The sequence below is a fragment of the Protopterus annectens genome, chromosome 4.part0 (assembly GCF_019279795.1).
Source record: "Protopterus annectens isolate FY-2018-M chromosome 4.part0, PAN1.0, whole genome shotgun sequence".
NCBI classification, from domain to species: Eukaryota; Metazoa; Chordata; order Ceratodontiformes; family Protopteridae; genus Protopterus; species Protopterus annectens.
Window position 1 is genome coordinate 1,910,321,595 of NC_056733.1, and position 17,415 is coordinate 1,910,339,009.

The window sequence follows — 17,415 nt, forward strand, 5'->3', positions numbered from 1 at the left end:
TTGTGCAAAATATTTCCAATTGATAGTTCTGGGGGGAGACAAACAGGTCTATATCTGGGCTCCCCCATTTGCTTGTCAACATGTTGAAAATCCTTGGTTCCAGTTTCCACTCGTGTGGGTCCATGAAGTTTACGCTTAGTCCGTTTGCCAGTGTATTCAGTTTTCCTGGCAGGAATTGAGCTTGTAGATGCACTTGGTAGCTCAAGGCTGTATTCCACAATGCTATGGCTGGTCTGCAGAGGGGGTAAGAATGTGTACCCCCCTGCTTATGTACCACATAACAGTGGTGGTGTCTGTCTTTACCATTAATTATCCTGGAAGAATGTGGTCCTTGAAGGCTGTCAGAGCATTCTGTACAGCTAACATTTCTTTATGATTGATGTGAAGGTGCATTTGAATTGGGTTCCATTTGCCCTGAATGCACTTCCCTGCCGGGTGCACCCCCCATGCATAGTCTGATGCGTCTGTTAGGGTTTGGGTGACAGGGGGTAGTGTGAATGGTAGTCCCTTGTTTTGGTGGCAGGCCTCTGCCCACCAAAGGAACTCTAGGCGTAGCCAAGGAATGGTAGGAATCACTGCATCTAGATCCTGATAATGTTGACACCATAGGCTTTTTAGATACCATTGTAGTTTCCTCATATGCAGTCTTGCATATGAAACTAGAAGAATGCAGGAGGCCATGAACCCCAAGGCTTGTAGTATTTGCCTTGCAGATAGCAGGGTTTTTGTGGCCACTTGGTTGAAGTAGGTTGTCAAGTGAATTTGTTTCTCTGGTGTGGGGAAAGCCATCTGGGAAGTTGTATTCAAGCTTGCTCCCAGGAATATAATTTGTTGACAGGGTACCAGGTGTGATTTATTTTTGTTTATGGTGTACCCCAGACAAGTTAGCATCCTTTGTATAAAAGCCAGAGGATTCAAAAGTATGTCCTGGTTTTCTGCCTGAATTAGACAATCGTCCAGGTATAGTTATATTTGAATATTTCTTTGCCTGCAAAATGCAATGACTGCAGCTAGGCAGCTAGGGCAGTGCAGAGAACTGATAGTGCGTGTAGCCTGCTTTGAAGCGTAGGTATCTTCTGCAAGTTTCCCTGATTGGGATGTGCAGGTATGTTTCCTTTAAAACTAGTGTTGCCAACCAGGCATCTTTGCTTAGCATAGGAAGCCACTGGTGAAGAGTCAGCATCTTGAATTTTGGAATCACCAAAAAAGGTGTTTAGAGTAGACAGGTCCAGGATAGGACGCCATAAATTGTCTTAATTGTCTTTTCTGGGTACCATGAAAAATAAACCTTGTCCCTTTTCCTCTTCTGATACCAACTGAATAGCCCCTATGCTTAAGAGAGAGAGTACTTGCTTTTGGGCCACTGCCTGCTGATTTGGGAGTAAATCCGGCCAACTGCTTGGAGTTGGTAACGTGTGGAAGTAAAATCTGTATCCTTGGGACACTATATTTAAAACCCAATTGTCCTGGATAATGTGTCCCCAGTTCTTTGCATGAAATGCAATCTTCCCCCCAAGGGGGCAGTCAGTTGAGAAGTGCTTGGAAGTTTTAAAAAGAAGTCATTGAGACAGTATACCATAGGGGGAGTTTTATTACTCCCATATTTGGAAGTGGAGGCCCCCCACTGCTTAGTCCTGTGCGTCCCCTGGGACTGAAGCCTGGGTGCTCTGTTGGATCTGGGTTCGGACTGAGAAGGTCTGGAAGAGGCAGGAAAGGACCAATTCTTAGAAGGCCAATGCCTACTAAATCTTGGAGGTTGTGATTGTAAACAACTAACAGTTTGCATGGATTTAGCTTTTTCCTCCATCTTTTTAAGAACTTCTTCTGCCTTGTTGCCAAACAGGCAGTCCTGATTTAAGGGAGCATCCAGTAATTTCGCTTTAACATGATTTGGCAAGAATTGCTCCTTAAGCCAAGCATGCCTTCTAAATACAGTCCCAGTTAACGCAGCCCTGTAAGATGCCTCTAGTGAATCAAAATCACGTAGCAATGTATGATTACCAACTTGTTCAGCAGAATGCATTAAATCCTGTAAATCCTTATTTTCAGCACAATCAGGAATCAACATCATTTTCTGGTTAAGCAATCCAATAATATGCTGCTACTTTAACATACGAAACTGGCAATTCAAGGCCTCAACGGCCAAAGTTGCAGAAGTGTATACCTTCTTATCCAATCTATCCAGCGCCCTGGAGTCTCTATCAGAGGAGGTAGGATTTTTAGCAGTAGTAGCTTTAATGCTCTTGGGTCCCTGTCAAACGGTTTCAGGATCCGCAGTAGGATTTTTGAAAAGGAACTTGCGAGAGTCAGGATCAGGTTTTCTGAAAGAAGGAGGAAAAGTCAGGGGCCAAGCTAGATTCCGAAAAGGCATCATCAACAATGTCCAGTACAGGAGGTACAGCTAAAGGCCTGTGCTGGGGCAGTAGTAAGAAATCCCTAAGCCTCTTTTTAGAATCAGAGAAATCCTGACTTTCCCAACGAAAATGCTCCCTGAGAGTATGCAAGGTTTCACCAAAAGAGAAATCCCAATAGAATCTCAGCATCAGAATCCTCATAGGTAGATAAGTGTAAATCCTGGTCATAAGAAGAAACAAATTTCAGAATCCTGGTTAGAAGTATCATAAGCAAAACTCAGTCCTAGGTCTCAGAGGGGGGAAGGTTGGCTTCCCCTGATTAAAGTAATAAGGTCTTCAGCCATTCTTATCATTTGTTTTTTAGGCATAGAGGCCTGACCATGTGGTCTGGGTGTCGGTTTTCTAGGCATGGAGCGAGTTTTAGGTCTTGAAGAAGAAGATGGCATTGGTTTAATATGCAAGTCAGTAGGCCTGAATACACCCTCAGAAGCCGGTGCCTACACAGTGGCTCCGGACCCATCCAAAGTAGAGACATCTGCAGGTTCCACAGTTGAAGCATCTCGCAGCATACCGAACTCTGAATGGGTCTCGGTAGAGGCCTGTGAATCTGAAGTAGCGGGCATCAGGGGCTGCGAAAGCGCCTCACTGAGTACCGGTGAACTGGGCGGCCTGTCTCTGTCTTTATCTTTGTGTTTTTTTTGGAATGTCTGTAGTCGGATGGCTTACCGAAGACGTATCAGGATAATTGAACAGAGCACTAAAATATTTAGAAGCGCAAATATACCGACGATGGACAGTTCGTGGTTTAAATAAGGCACAAAACTGACAGTGAGGTGCATCGTGGTCAGGGCCTAGGCAAGGAATACAGTACAAAATCTTTATGAGGTATTTGCTTTCCACAAGAAATGCAATTATTTACTTTTACTGACATCTGTTTAGAGCAAGAAAAAGTTTCCCCAATGGGGTATTTAGCTTTTAGTTGAAGACTTTGGTTCTGAAATTCGAAAAGGAAAATTTAAGGAGTCAGACGACTGGCACTTGCGAACTGCTTCTGCTACGGGCACCGCACGGCAAGAAAGACTGATGTAATGACGTCGGCTGCATGTTTTATACCCCTGATGACCTGACGTCACGGAAGAAAAGACAGCAACTGACTTAAGACCCAAGACTTTGTTAATCAGGCCGACTGAGGGCTACTGCAAGCACACAACCCAAATGTAATGACTGCAACAGTGAAACACGAAGAACATCTGCATGTACAGAAACCATAACAGTACGTTTCCCTAGGAAGTCTCTGTACTTCCCTCTGTTATTAGGCATGCGTGTAAAAACTGCATGTGCAGAAATAAGAAGTTATGTACTCACCATAACGTTCCATCTGAGTAGGTGGCTTCATTTGTCTGCAACCTGTGGGTCTTGGATCCGATATCGGATCCGAGCCGGCAACTTGTTTCATAGCTAATGGATCCGAGCTCCTAGCTCCTCCCCTCACCCATAATCCCCTGCCAACCCTCTATGACCTCAGATCAAGTTTGCCCCTCTATATGTACCCAAAAAGGGTATTGCAATAAAACAACTCACACAGATCCGCTGAAGGCCAGGGGGAAGGAGAGGGGATGGCTGCAGACAAATGAAGCCACCTACTCAGATGGAACGTTATGGTCAGTACATAACTTCTTAATCTGAAGTAGGGACTTCATTTGTCAGCAACCTGTGGGACAGAGTTCCCAGCTACCTGAATCTTGGGTGGCCATCTTGGAAGGATATTACGGAGCACCGCAAAGCCAAAGGATGCTCTCCCTGTAGAAATTATGTCCAGTTTGTAGTGGTTAATAAAGGTATGAGATGAGGCCCAAGTGGCTGCCGAACAAATATCATCCAATGGAACTCTACATTTGAAGGCCGCAGAAGTAGAGATGGAACGAGTGGAATGTGTGCGAACTCTTTCAGGTGCGGGTCTCCCAGAAGCTTGGTACGCTAACAGAATACATTGGGAAATCCAGCGTGACAGGGAGATTTTTGATACTGCTTTCCCCAAATTAAATTTGGCAAAGGAAATGAACAGCTGGTCGGATTGCCTGTGACCAGCTGTTCTAGGAGTATAAAAACACAGCTGCCTATGAACATCTAATGAATGCAGCTTGTACTCTCCTTTATTCTGATATTTAGGAAAGAAGACCGGTAGATTTATGGATTGATTTATATTGGTTTCTGATGCTATCTTGGGAAGGAAGGAGGGATTGATCCTGAGGTACACTCTGTCCGGATGAAAGATCAAGTAAGGAGGTTTCACAGAAAGAGCTTGAATCTCCGAAACTCTTTTCGCTGAAGTAATGGCTACAAGGAATGCTGTTTTCCAGGACAAGTATTTGAGATCCACTGAAGCGGCAGGTTCAAATGGTGGAGCAGTCAGGGCTTGAAGAACTAGTGAAAGATCCCAAGGGGGTACGGCTTCTTTTATAGGGGGTCTAAGCAAAAAGGTGCCCTTGAGAAAGGTTTTACACAATTTGGCCGACATCAAGGGCCCTGTGTCATGTCCCACATGGTAATGGGAGATGGCAGCCAATTGTACTTTGACAGTTGAGCAACTAGCGCCTTCCTGAAAAAGTTCGGTTAGGAAGTCTAGTATGGATGGAAGAGGAGCCGTAAAGGGATCCAGATTATGACGTTCCGCCCAGACGGAGAAACGTTTCCATTTACTGCTGTACACTTTCCTGGTGGAAGGTTTATGTGCTGCCACGAGGATGGCTTTGACTGGTGAAGAGATACCGGGAGTCCTAACTAGGAGTGGAACTGGAGCAACCAAGCTGTCAGCTTCAGACTGTCCAGGTTTGGGGTCAGTAGACCCGACGGATGGGAGATTAGAGCCGGACTGGGATCCAGAATCCAAGGGGGATTCACTAGGTGAGACCACAGGTAAGGGAACCAAATTTGCCGAGGCCAGAATGGGGCAATGAGGATCATCCTGCTCCCCAACCGCGAGGCTTTCTGTAAGAGCTGCAGCATCAGGGGTAGAAGGATAGGCATAAAGTAGACTGGTGCCAAGCATGCACCAGAGCTGCCTCTTGGGTTTCCCTGGAGGGGAATCAGAGCGAAGAAATTGCGCATTTGGTGTTTGAGGGAGAGGCAAAAAGATCGCAGCAGGGTTGCCCCCCTATTGCGAATATCTGCTTCGCTACTAGTGGGTTGAGAGACCACTCGTAAGGGGTAAGAAGGGTGCGGCTGAGTTTGTCCGCTAGGATGCTGGCCCGCCCCGGAATGTGTGTTGCAATCAGAAAGCGGTTGGTGGAAATCACCCATTCCCACACTCTCATGGCTTCGTGGCATAGAGGGTAAGACCTGGTTCCCCCCTGTTTGTTGATGTACCAGACAACCGACATGTTGTCCGACTGAATTGCAATCGTTCCTACGGGGAGGAGATTCTGGAGTGCCTGCAATGCGTACAGCACCGCTCTCATCTCCAGAACTTTCATATGCAGGGAGGTCTCTGTATCGTTCCACGTGCCTTGGACGGTCCTGCCTGAATAATGCCCCCCCCCACCCGAGGCGGGAGGCGTCCATGGTCACCGTGGCGAGAGAGGGAGAGGTGCAGAAGGGTCGGCCCGTATGGAGATCCGGAGCATGGAGCCACCATAATAGAGCCCTCCGACAAGCCTTGCTGATAGCGATGGGGTGATGGAGAGGAAAGGACAGAAAGGACCATTGTACTAGAAGGGTCCACTGCAGTACCCGCATGTTCAGATGGGCGCATGGAAGGAGCGTTATCGCTGCCGCCATGGAGCCCAGCTCCCTCAGGACCAATTCCGCCGGTGGAGTTTCTGACTGAAGGATGGCCCGCACATGAAGTTGCAAATTCCGTAGTCATTCCGACGTCAGGAAGGCTCATAGATCTCTGGTGTCTATTCTGGCTCCTATGAATTCTATGACTTGTGTCGGGGCCAGAAAGGATTTGTCGGCATTGATGGTGATGCCTAACTGGGGGGGGGGGGCTAGGCGGAGAAAGAAATCTCTGGCTGAGCAAAGTAGATGCCTTGTTGGGGCGGTCAGGAGCCAGTCGTCCAGGTACAGAAAGACCTGTATTACCTGGAGTCTCAGGTGGGCCACTATCACTGCTATTACCTTGGTGAACACCCTGGGGGCTGTGGTGAGGCCAAAGGGAAGGACCCTGAACTAGTTGTGACTGGCTCCCAGCCGGAAGTGGAGGAACCTCCTGGATCGTCTGTCCATTAGAATGTGGTAGTACGCATCCTTGAGGTCTATAGAGCACATCCAATCATTCTCCCTTAGAAGGGGAAGAATAGATTGAAGAGTGGCCATTCGGAATTTTTCCTTGGTTACCGACAGGTTCAAACAGGACAGGTCTAGAATTGGTCTAGAGTCCCCTGTCTTTTTTGGCACCAAAAAGAACCTGGAGTAGAACCCTAATCCGAGCTGGTCTTGGGGGACAGGCTGGATGGCTCTTTTCTTAGCAGCTGCTGAATCTCTGCGGCTGCAGCCTCCCTCTGATCGGGTGGTACATCGGGGAGGTTTTTGAATCTGGGGACATGAAGTAATGGGATTTTGTATCCTCTGGATATAATTCGAAGCACCCAGCGGTCTGTCGTGATGGACTCCCATGCCGCTAGGTGCTCTGAGAAGCGGCCCCCGACTGCCTCCAGAGTGGAGCAGTCGGGCAACCCTTCAGGGCTGCTACGTGGGCCAGTCAGAGAAAGGTTCTCTGGACCCAAAGTTCCTCGGAGCCCCTCTGCCCCTGGGGCGGCGCCCTCCCTGTCCTCCTCCACCACGGAAGGACTGGTTGTCCGGAGCGGGTTGGGAATGTTGTGATTTCTGGAACCACATCTTCTTCTGACCCTTTTGGTTCTTCGAAAAGGACCGCTGGGGAGCAGAGAAGCGGACCCCGATGACAGACAACGTCTTCCCATCCTTCTCGCTCTGGACAAGTGTCTCACGAACCATTTTGCCAAACAGGGCAGAACCATCGAAAGGGGCGTTCGCAAAGGACGCTTTAAAGGGCTCCGCAAAGTCACAATGACGGAGCCAGGCCTGACGTCTCATGACTAGACCCGCTCCGCTAACTCTAGTGGCTCCCTCGGTGGCATGGGACAATAGCCGCATAGAGGTATTGGAAATAGATCTCAGAGTGGCCATTCGGGTGGAGTACAATTGTTTGTCCTCCGCCGACATGGACTCAGAGGGGGAGGCAGCGTATTCTTTGATAAGATCCCGCTGCATCCTGATGACATGTGCCATATAGTTCAGAGACCTTACCGAAAAGGTCGCTGAACTAAAAACTCACGTCCCTAAGCGATCCATCGAGCGGGACTCCTTGCTCGGTGGATGGACTGAGGGGCTCTCCTGAGCTAATTCCCTCTCCGTGGCTGCCGCCGTCAACATGGCATCTACGGGGCGACCCTTGCTCCAGTGTGACCGGTCTGTGGAGGGGCTTAGTATCCTGTCCGGGCATTTGGGGACTGGCTCCACGGTGTCCGGATCCTTCCACGCCCTGGTGGTAATAAGGTCCACCAGGGGGTCGGCCGGAGGGGACACCCAAGAGGTAGACGGGCCTGCTTCGAATGCCTCCAGAAACACGGACTCGTCGGAGGAAGCCTTGGGGGCAGACCACCCACCTCTGATCCTCAGCATCTCCATGATGTCTCCAAAGGAGACATCCTCAGGGGGTGATCTTGGGGAGCCTTCCCCTTCATCCAAGTCCGTGTCCTCAGTTAAGGACTCAGGGGAGTCCACGTGCCCCATCTTGCACTCACTAACGACCAGCGAAGGGAGGGAAAAACTATGCAAAAAAAATATATATAAAATACAGGGAACCTGACTCTTACACACTTTTAAAATTTAACTGCAGAGAAAAGTTGACTAAAATCACACTTGACTGACGATTTCGCCAAAAGCTCAAAGGAATCCAGCCATCCACAAGCGCGGCAAACTAGATCGGAGGTCATGGAGGGTTGGCAGGGGATTATGGGTGAGGGGAGGAGTTAGGAGCTCGGATCCATTAGCTATGAAACAAGTTGCCGGCTCGGATCCGATATCGGATCCAAGACTCACAGGTTGCTGACAAATGAAGTCCCTACTTCAGATCAGTAATACTGCTTTTCACTCGGAAGTCTCTGTATTCCCTCTGTTAATCAGGCATGCGTGTAAAAACTGCATGTGCAGAAACAGCACTTTTCACTTGGAAATCTCTGCAATCCCTCTCTTATTACGCATGCATGTAAAAACTGCATGTACAGAAACAGTAATAGCACTTTTCACTAGGAAGTCTCTGCAATCCTTCTGTCATTAGGCATGCAAGTCAAAACTGCATGTACAGAAACAATAACAGTACTTTTCACTCGAAAGTCTCTGCAACCTCTGTTATTAAGCATACATGTAAAAAGTGCATGCACAGAAATAGTAACAGCACTTTTCACTTGGAAGTCTCTGCAATCCCTCTCTTATTATGCATGCATGTAAAAACTGCATGTACAGAAACAGTAATACTTCTCGCTCAGAAGTCTCCGTAATCCCTCTGTTATTAGGCATGCAGTCAGAGACCTTAGAGGATCTTTGTTGAAATTCTCAACTAGCCCAAAACACCGTCTTGTGAAATGACTGCTCAGTGTCACACAGCAGAAAAATCAAGGCTGAGAGAATCAAACTCTGTACCATATGAACACCATTACAGACAAATGTATGTGTCCAGGCAAGAAAAGTTAACAGCCAAGATACTAAGAAAGCAAGCGAAACAAAGAAAACCGGTTGAAGAAATGTCACATCAAAAAAGGGATATGCAGATCTTACATTCAGCTGTATGTGGGAGAGCAAGCATTAATGAGGTCAGCAGTAGAGAGAGAAGATGCTCAGTACTGAAAGTGACACTACAAGGAAGGCAATGGAATTCAGAACACTTCCACGCACCAGATGCTCAGTACTGAAAGTGACACTACAAGGAAGGCAGTGGAATTCAGAACACTTCCGTGCACCTGATGCTCAGTACTGAAAGTGACACTACAAGGAAGGCAATGGAATCCAGAACACTTCCGTGCACCAGATGCTCAGTACTGAAAGTGACACTACAAGGAAGGCAATGGAATTCAGAACACTTCCATGCACCAGATGCTCAGTACTGAAAGTGACACTACAAGGAAGGCAATAGAATTCAGAACACTTCCATGCCCCAGATGCTCAGTACTGAAAGTGACACTACAAGGAAGGCAATGGAATTCAGAACACTTCCGTGCACCTGATGCTCAGTACTGAAAGTGACGCTACAAGGAAGGCAATGGAATTCAAAACACTTCCGTGCACCAGATGCTCAGTACTGAAAGTGACGCTACAAGGAAGGCAGTGGAATTCAGAACACTTCCATGCACCAGATGCTCAGTACTGAAAGTGACGCTACAAGGAAGGCAATGGAATTCAGAACACTTCCATGCACCAGATGCTTAGTACTGAAAGTGACGCTACAAGGAAGGCAGTGGAATTCAGAACACTTCCACGCACCACATGCTCAGTACTGAAAGTGACGCTACAAGGAAGGCAATGGAATTCAAAACACTTCCACGCACCAGATGCTCAGTACTGAAAGTGACACTACAAGGAAGGCAATGGAATTCAGAACACTTCTGAAAGTGACACTACAAGGAAGGCAGTGGAATTCAGGACACTTCCACGCACCACATGCTCAGTACTGAAAGTGACACTACAAGGAAGGCAGTGGAATTCAGAACACTTCCACGCACCACATGCTCAGTACTGAAAGTGACACTACAAGGAAGGCAGTGGAATTCAGAACACTTCCACGCACCACATGCTCAGCAATGAAAGTGACACTACAAGGAAGGCAATGGAATTCAGAACACTTCCATGCACCAGATGCTCAGTACTGAAAGTGACACTACAAGGAAGGCAGTGGAATTCAGAACACTTCCATGCACCAGATGCTCAGTACTGAAAGTGACACTACAAGGAAGGCAATGGAATTCAGAACACTTCCATGCACCAGATGCTCAGTACTGAAAGTGACGCTACAAGGAAGGCAATGGAATTCAGAACACTTCCATGCACCAGACAGCAAAGAATTTTAGGAACTTACGCAAAATGTGCAAAGTAGTGGACGCTCAACAGATTAAAGACTTCAAAGTGATAGCGAAAGGAAGAAATGGACAGGAAAAAGAGAGAAAAATACGGAAGCAAGAAGAGGAGAGGAGAAAGAATATAGGATTTAAAAAGAAAAGGACCAGTTTTCATTGAGCTGTGTCTCAGTAACCTCATAAGTTCAGTGATTCCCGATTATGGATCCATGGATCCAAGGAAGTTCGACCCATATTACTCTGCTGGTGATCAGTAAACTAAAAGGTGGTAAAGGCCACAGAGGCCACCAAATAAAGCTATGAAAATGGGCACCCTTAACATGTGCGAGACTGGAGTCACCTAAAAATCCTCTCCCATCTTCAGAGACTACTCAAAGGTAAATCTACTCCAGGGTAACTGATGAATTTCAGCTTTGCAATTTTCACAGCTATATTCTTTGCCCACCTACAAGCTAGCATTGGAGGCCCTGGTCCCTATTAGACATACAGTACCAAATTTAAGATCCAATCCATTTGGTGGAACCCAGTAATAAAGTACACAAAAACAGGAAGAAATGCCTAGCCAATAAAAAGAAACGACACCTCATCAGCTACGAAAGACTTAAAAATAACAAACAAAGAACTTAGAAACGAAATCAAATCCTCTAAGGGGACATGCGAATTCTTAATCTATAACCATGCCATGATAAGGTCCTGATACAGCTGAAAAAGGCTTTTAAAAATATCAGTGCTCAGAGTTAATCCAAAACACCACACATGCAGCCCCTGGACATAGCCAACAAATTACCACAAAAAATCAGCTCAAACTTTACCCCCAATCTCCCCCAACTTACTCAAAGTGTATTAGCATGCCTACACCACCATCCAAGCAAATACTAAGCCTTTTCTCCAAGGCTCAAAACCCTAGCTTCATGGGCCCCAGCAAACGGGCACATTTTCTTCTTCTCAGCACCAAACACTGCTTTGCAGACTCCTTATTACATCTATTCAATCCCAGCCTCCCCTCTAGATTTGTGACTATATGGACTGCTATAGTCATCCCATTCCACAAGAGAGTTTCACTACTGATATGGGCAACTACAGACGTATTAGCCTCACCAGCCTTATCTGTAATGCGGGGGGGGGGGGCATCATTATGGATCTCAAAACACAGTCTTCAAAACCTGGACCCTAACCACTTTGGGCTTGTTAGGACAGATCCTGCCCCAAACCTAATGGCTTTTTTTTTCTTTTTTTTTAACAAGTCAAAGGCATTAGACGGTTCGTACAGCATACCTGGACATAGTCAAAGCCTTTGATACCATTCTATACTCAGGCATCGCTGATAAGGTAATCCGAACAAATGCAAACTTCTACATTACCCACTAGGTAGCAAATTCGCTCACTGACCGAACTCAGTCTGACAGTGCCACAGGCACACACACAACTGAAAAAGCCAATATCAAAGGCCTCCGGCTAAGTAGATTCATACAGGATTGTGAACTCGGAGCAGTAACTGAATATCCCCAAAATGAAGGTCTAATACCAACAAGTGGTTGCTGCCAAAGCCATGGCTTAAATATTCAATACCAAGAAATGCATTATAGTAACATTTGGGAAGTCAGCCACCACGGCTAACTATTTCATCAATAAAATACCCCTAAAAGTTGATTCACTAGGCAAGGATCTGGGAACTCATGCAGATAGTAACCCAGCCTTTGACCAAAATGTATCTAAGGTTGTAGGAAAATCCTATGTTGCTCAACTTATATGCAACAGCATGGCATATAGGTCCAGAGATGTCATCATACCATTATACACGGCCCTTAACAGACCCATCACAGAGTATAATGCCCCATGTAACTGACCAGACACATGAACCATCTGAATGTCCGCACAGGTTATTTACAAAAAGGATACAGGAAGTAAGCACAATATCCTATGCTGAACACCTCCAAGCCCTGTCTCTTTTCTTGGTATCGATTAGACTTCTAATAAGTGATCTTTACTGGGTGTGCAAGGCATCTCTGGACCCTGTTTTGATGAACCTTTCGCACATCGGCAAACACACACAGTATCAGAACTACTAGACTAAAATATGTAAATTTTGCTTGCGACAAACAAGACATGTATGGGGGATGGGGGTTGGCATTACAGCTGTGGTGTTTACCTCAGATGCAAGGTACAAGGATTGATTCTTAACTTCAGGATGACAAATTTGGCTAAGCTTAAAATGGCCTGCAAGGGCAGATAGCCCACTACTAGCCTATGAACCTATGTTAGACAGTCAGACAGACATGTGTTTTTCAGAGAATTCCCATTTTCTGGAACAGGCTCCCTCACCATGGAAAGCAAAGTTCCTCCAACATCCCTGTTTAGGTGCAACTTGAACCAATGGATGAGTAAAAGGAAATTCATCCCTGGTCTGGCACCTACAGCTCGGAGGGACAAAGGCAGTCAGTACATCACCCCCTATACAGATCAAATTTATGGGTCATATTTGGGTTGCAAGGATAGGCTTATAAGGGTCCTAGTGGCTGCTACGCTAGTACACGTCTAGTAAGTGCTAGATACAATGCGCTGGAGTAGTATACTTGGGAAGACCCTTGTGAGTATATTATTATTATTACAAACAAGTGTACAGATGGAATTGAGTACCCAATGAAGGAAAGCAATATTCTTTAGCTGGAAATTTCACTTAACAACTGCTGACTCAATCATTCAATGTCAGTAAGTTGTTGACCACAGTGTCCCCTTTACATAATAGGAGACACAAACTCCAACCTGCTATCAATAAGAAAGAAGAGAGGAAACCGAAGTGAGACAGTGAATGATATATGCTAGGAATAGTACAGTTGTGCACTCTTACCATAAATGTAGATGTTAGAGTGTGTTCACTGTTGCAGTCATGACTGTAGGGTTCATCCTCCCAGCAGCAGCCCTCGATCGGCCAGAATCCCAAAGTCTGGATTGGGCATCAGGTGAGGTCGCTTTTATCCTGACGTCAATGTGCCAGGAAGTATAAAGACCTCAGTTGACGCCATTACCCCAGTTTTTCTTGCCCCAGATGTCAGGTGCATAAAATCTCAACAGCCAAAATACATCATAACAGACAATACTCAAAGAAAAAACAAAAGAGGGGGTAGGAGGGAGGGTAACTCAGACTGCAACAGTAAACACACTCTAACATCTACATTTATGGTAAGAGTACACAACTGTACTATGTCCTTCATGGGTTCACTGTTGCAGTCATGACTGTAGGGTTGAGTCCCAAAGCTAAGAAAGGGTGGCTGGAGGAGAAACAGAAGGAGCGGCCACAAAACCTTGCAAAACCGCAGAAGCAAAACCGGCCCTAGATTTAGAATAGAGAGGGAGGTTGTAATGCTTAGAAAAGGTATGCACAGAACTCCAAGTAGCAGCCTCTAAAATATCCTTGGTAGGAGCCCCACTAAGAAAGGCTGCTGAAGTAGCAGTAGCCCGGGCAGAATGAGTCCTAATATTAACAGGAACTGGATTGACATGAAGACAGTAACAGAACTTGATGCAGTGGGCAATCCACTTAGAAATAGTTTGCTTAGTGATTGCTTTCCCTAGAACAGTAGGAGCACAAGCGACAAACAATTGGTCAGATTTCCTGAATATCATGGTCCTGTCCAGGTAAAAACGAAGCTGCCTGGGCACGTCCAAAGAGTGCAAAAGACTTTCTTCCTCACTTTGAGGATTAGGATAAAAAGTAGGCAAATGAATAGTCTGATTCAAGGCCACTGCCGAACCCACCTTCGGCATAAAAGGTGGGATTAGTCCTTAGGGATACCCGGTCCTGATGAAAAATAATGAAGGGTTCCACAGCCATGAGTGCTTGCAATTCCGAAATTCTTCTAGCAGAGGTTATAGCGAAAATAAAAGCAGTTTTCCAAGACAAAAATTTAAAATCCGTGGAAGCTGCAGGTTCAAAAGGAGACGAGGTTAATTTTTCCAAAACACAGTTAAGATCCCAAGTGGGAACAGGTGCTCTTATAGGGGGCCGAACATTCTTAGCCCCTCTAAGAAATTGTTTAAATAATGGATGAGAAAAAAAAAAAAATCAGAGGATCCGTATTGTAATGTGCAGAAATACCAGAAGCATGAAGCTTAATAGATGAAAAAGATAGGCCCATATGTAACAACTCTGCCAGATACTTTAAAATCAGAGGAATGTTCGGAACAGTAGAATCACCACCTTGGACTTGATTCCAGGAGCAAAATCATTTCCATTTACCTGCATAAGATTTCCTAGTGCTGGGCCATCTAGCTTCAAGGATTACATCCATTACCTGTTTGGAAAGAGTAGAGGTGTTTACAGACCCTGGATCCGCAAGGCAGCTATACCAGAATTGTCGAGGCCAATTGGGAGCCAGTAAAATAATTTGCAGTCTGTCCTGTTTTATCTTCAGAAGTACCCGAAGTAGAAGAGGAAAAGGAGGAAAAGCATATACTGAGAGGTGTTTCCAACTGAATGAGAGGGCATCCACTTGCCATGCTAGTTTGTGGTAGGTCCTGGTGCAGAATGTTGGAAATTGATGATTCTGAGGGGAGGGGATGCAAAAAGATCCATGTCCGGACATCCCCATGCCTGTACTATCATCCTGAATATCCGAACATCCATTCGTGTGGATCCGAAAGTGTCCTGCTCAATGTGTCTGCCACACTGTTGTCTTTTCCTGGCAGGAATTGTGCCTGTAAATTGACTCTGCAGGTCAGTGCAGTGTACCACAGAGCCATGGCTAACCTGCACAGGGGGTAAGAGTGAGAGCCCCCCTGCTTGTTTATGTACCACATCACTGTAGTGTTGTCTGTCTTTATCAACAATTGCCCTGGTAGAAGAAAGTCCCTGAAGGCTATCAGAGCATTCTGTACAGCGAGCAACTCCTTCAAATTTATGTGCAGGTGAATTTGCTCCTTTGTCCAAACACCCTGAAGACATCTCCCGTGCACGAGGGCTCCCCAGGCATAATCTGAGGCATCCGTTGTCAGAACTTGTTTGGTTGGTGGAGGACAAAAAGGCGTCCCCTTGTTCTGGAGACAGGCTTCAGCCCACCAAAGAAACTCTTGCTGTAGACAAGGCAAAATCGTGATCACTGTTTCCAAACTGTGGTAATGCTGAGACCACACACTCTTGAGGTGCCACTGTAGTTTCCTCATATGCAGTCTTGCATATGGTATTAGGAGAATGCAGGAAGCCATGTAACCTAAAGCCTGCAGAACCGCTCTTGCAGTCAGCTGTTTCATTGAAGCCAGGTGTTGGAAAGAAGAAGCCAGTTGAGCTTTTTTGTCTGGTGTCAAGGAAGCCATCTGGGTTGAAGTATTCAGAAGAGCACCCAGGAAAGTAATTTGTTGTGTGGGCACCAGATTTGACTTCTTTAGATTCACTGTGAATCCGAAGTACTGTAGAAGATGATGCAAAAAACCTAGATGCTGAAGTAGAGTGTCTTTGTCGTCCACTTGAATAAGACAGTCATCCAGATAAGGGTATATCTGAATCCCCTTCTGTCTGCAAAACGCCATTACTGGTGCCAGGCACTTTGTAAAGACCCTGGGCACTGTAGATAAGCCAAAGGGCAGCACAGAGAACTGGTAATGCTTCGTGCCCGCTTTGAATCTCAGATACCTTCTGCACTCTCGCCTTATAGAAATATGCAGGTAAGCTTCTTTTAAGTCCAGAATCACCATCCAAGCGTTCTTGCCCAACTTAGGCAGCAGCTGCTGCAGAGTGAGCATCTTGAATTTTGGTACATCTAGGAAGGTGTTTAGTACGAAAAGGTCAAGGATTGGTCTCCACGAATTTTCCTTCCTGGGAACCAGGAAAAGTCTTGAATAAAAACCTTGCCCTATTTCTAAATTTGGTGCCAATTCTATGGCCCTCATAGCTAAGAGGGACTGAACCTGCAGTTGTGCCTCTGCCCGTTGATGATTTGGCAGATCTGGCCAACCGTTCGGTTTTGGCAAGGTGTGGAAATGAAATCTGTAACCTCTTGAGACTATGTCCAGAACCCATTTGTCCCGGGTTATGCAGCCCCAATTTTGATAAAAAAAATAAATCTTTCCTCCCAAAGGTGCTTCCAGGAGAGGAGCCCCTGGAACCAGAAAGGGAGAGTCAAAGACTGTTTCCGGTAGGGTTTAGACTTATCTTCACCTCCTCTGGGAGAGGGGGCAGTCCACTGCCTATTCCTAGAAAGGGTTGGTGCCTGTCTCCTACCTCTGGAACGCCTGAATCTGCTTCTCTGAGGCCTGTCCGAGCTGGGAAAGGACCAAGGTTTAGCTGGCCAGTGCCTGCTAAATCTAGGAGGTTGCACCTGTAGAAAATCTTTAACCATCTGCATAGATTTGGCTTTGTCCTCCATTTTCTTTAATACCTCTTCAGCTTTGGCCCCAAACAAAACATCGTGCTGCAAAGGGGCATCCAAAAGTTTGGCTTTAACCTGATCCGGCAAGCTTTGTTCCTTTAACCAAGCATGTCTTCTAATAACTGTGCCAGTTGTTGCAGCCCTACAAGAAGCTTCCAAAGAATCAAAACCACAATGCAGGGTATGTTTACCCACTTGTTCAATAGCATTAAATCCTGTAACTCCTTATCATCCGCACCAATAGAAACAGCTGACATTTTATTTAAATACAGACAAAGGGTACTGCTGATACTTTAGCATATGAAATTGACAGTTCAAAGCTCTAATAGACAATGTAGCAGAAGTATAAACTTTTTTACCCCATCTTTCCAAAGCCCTGGACTCTCAGTCAGAGGGAATAGGATGCTTAGCAGAGGCCGCTTTAACACCCTTAGGGCCCTGAGAAATTGTTTCCGGATCAGGTGAAAGATTCTTAAAAAGAAACTTGTGAGAATCTGGAACCCTATAATACCTATCTAGTTTGACAGGAGCAGGGGGAAAAGAATCAGGAGAGAGGGAAGCTTCTGAAAAAACATCATCTACAATGTCCAATACAGGGGGAATAGCAAG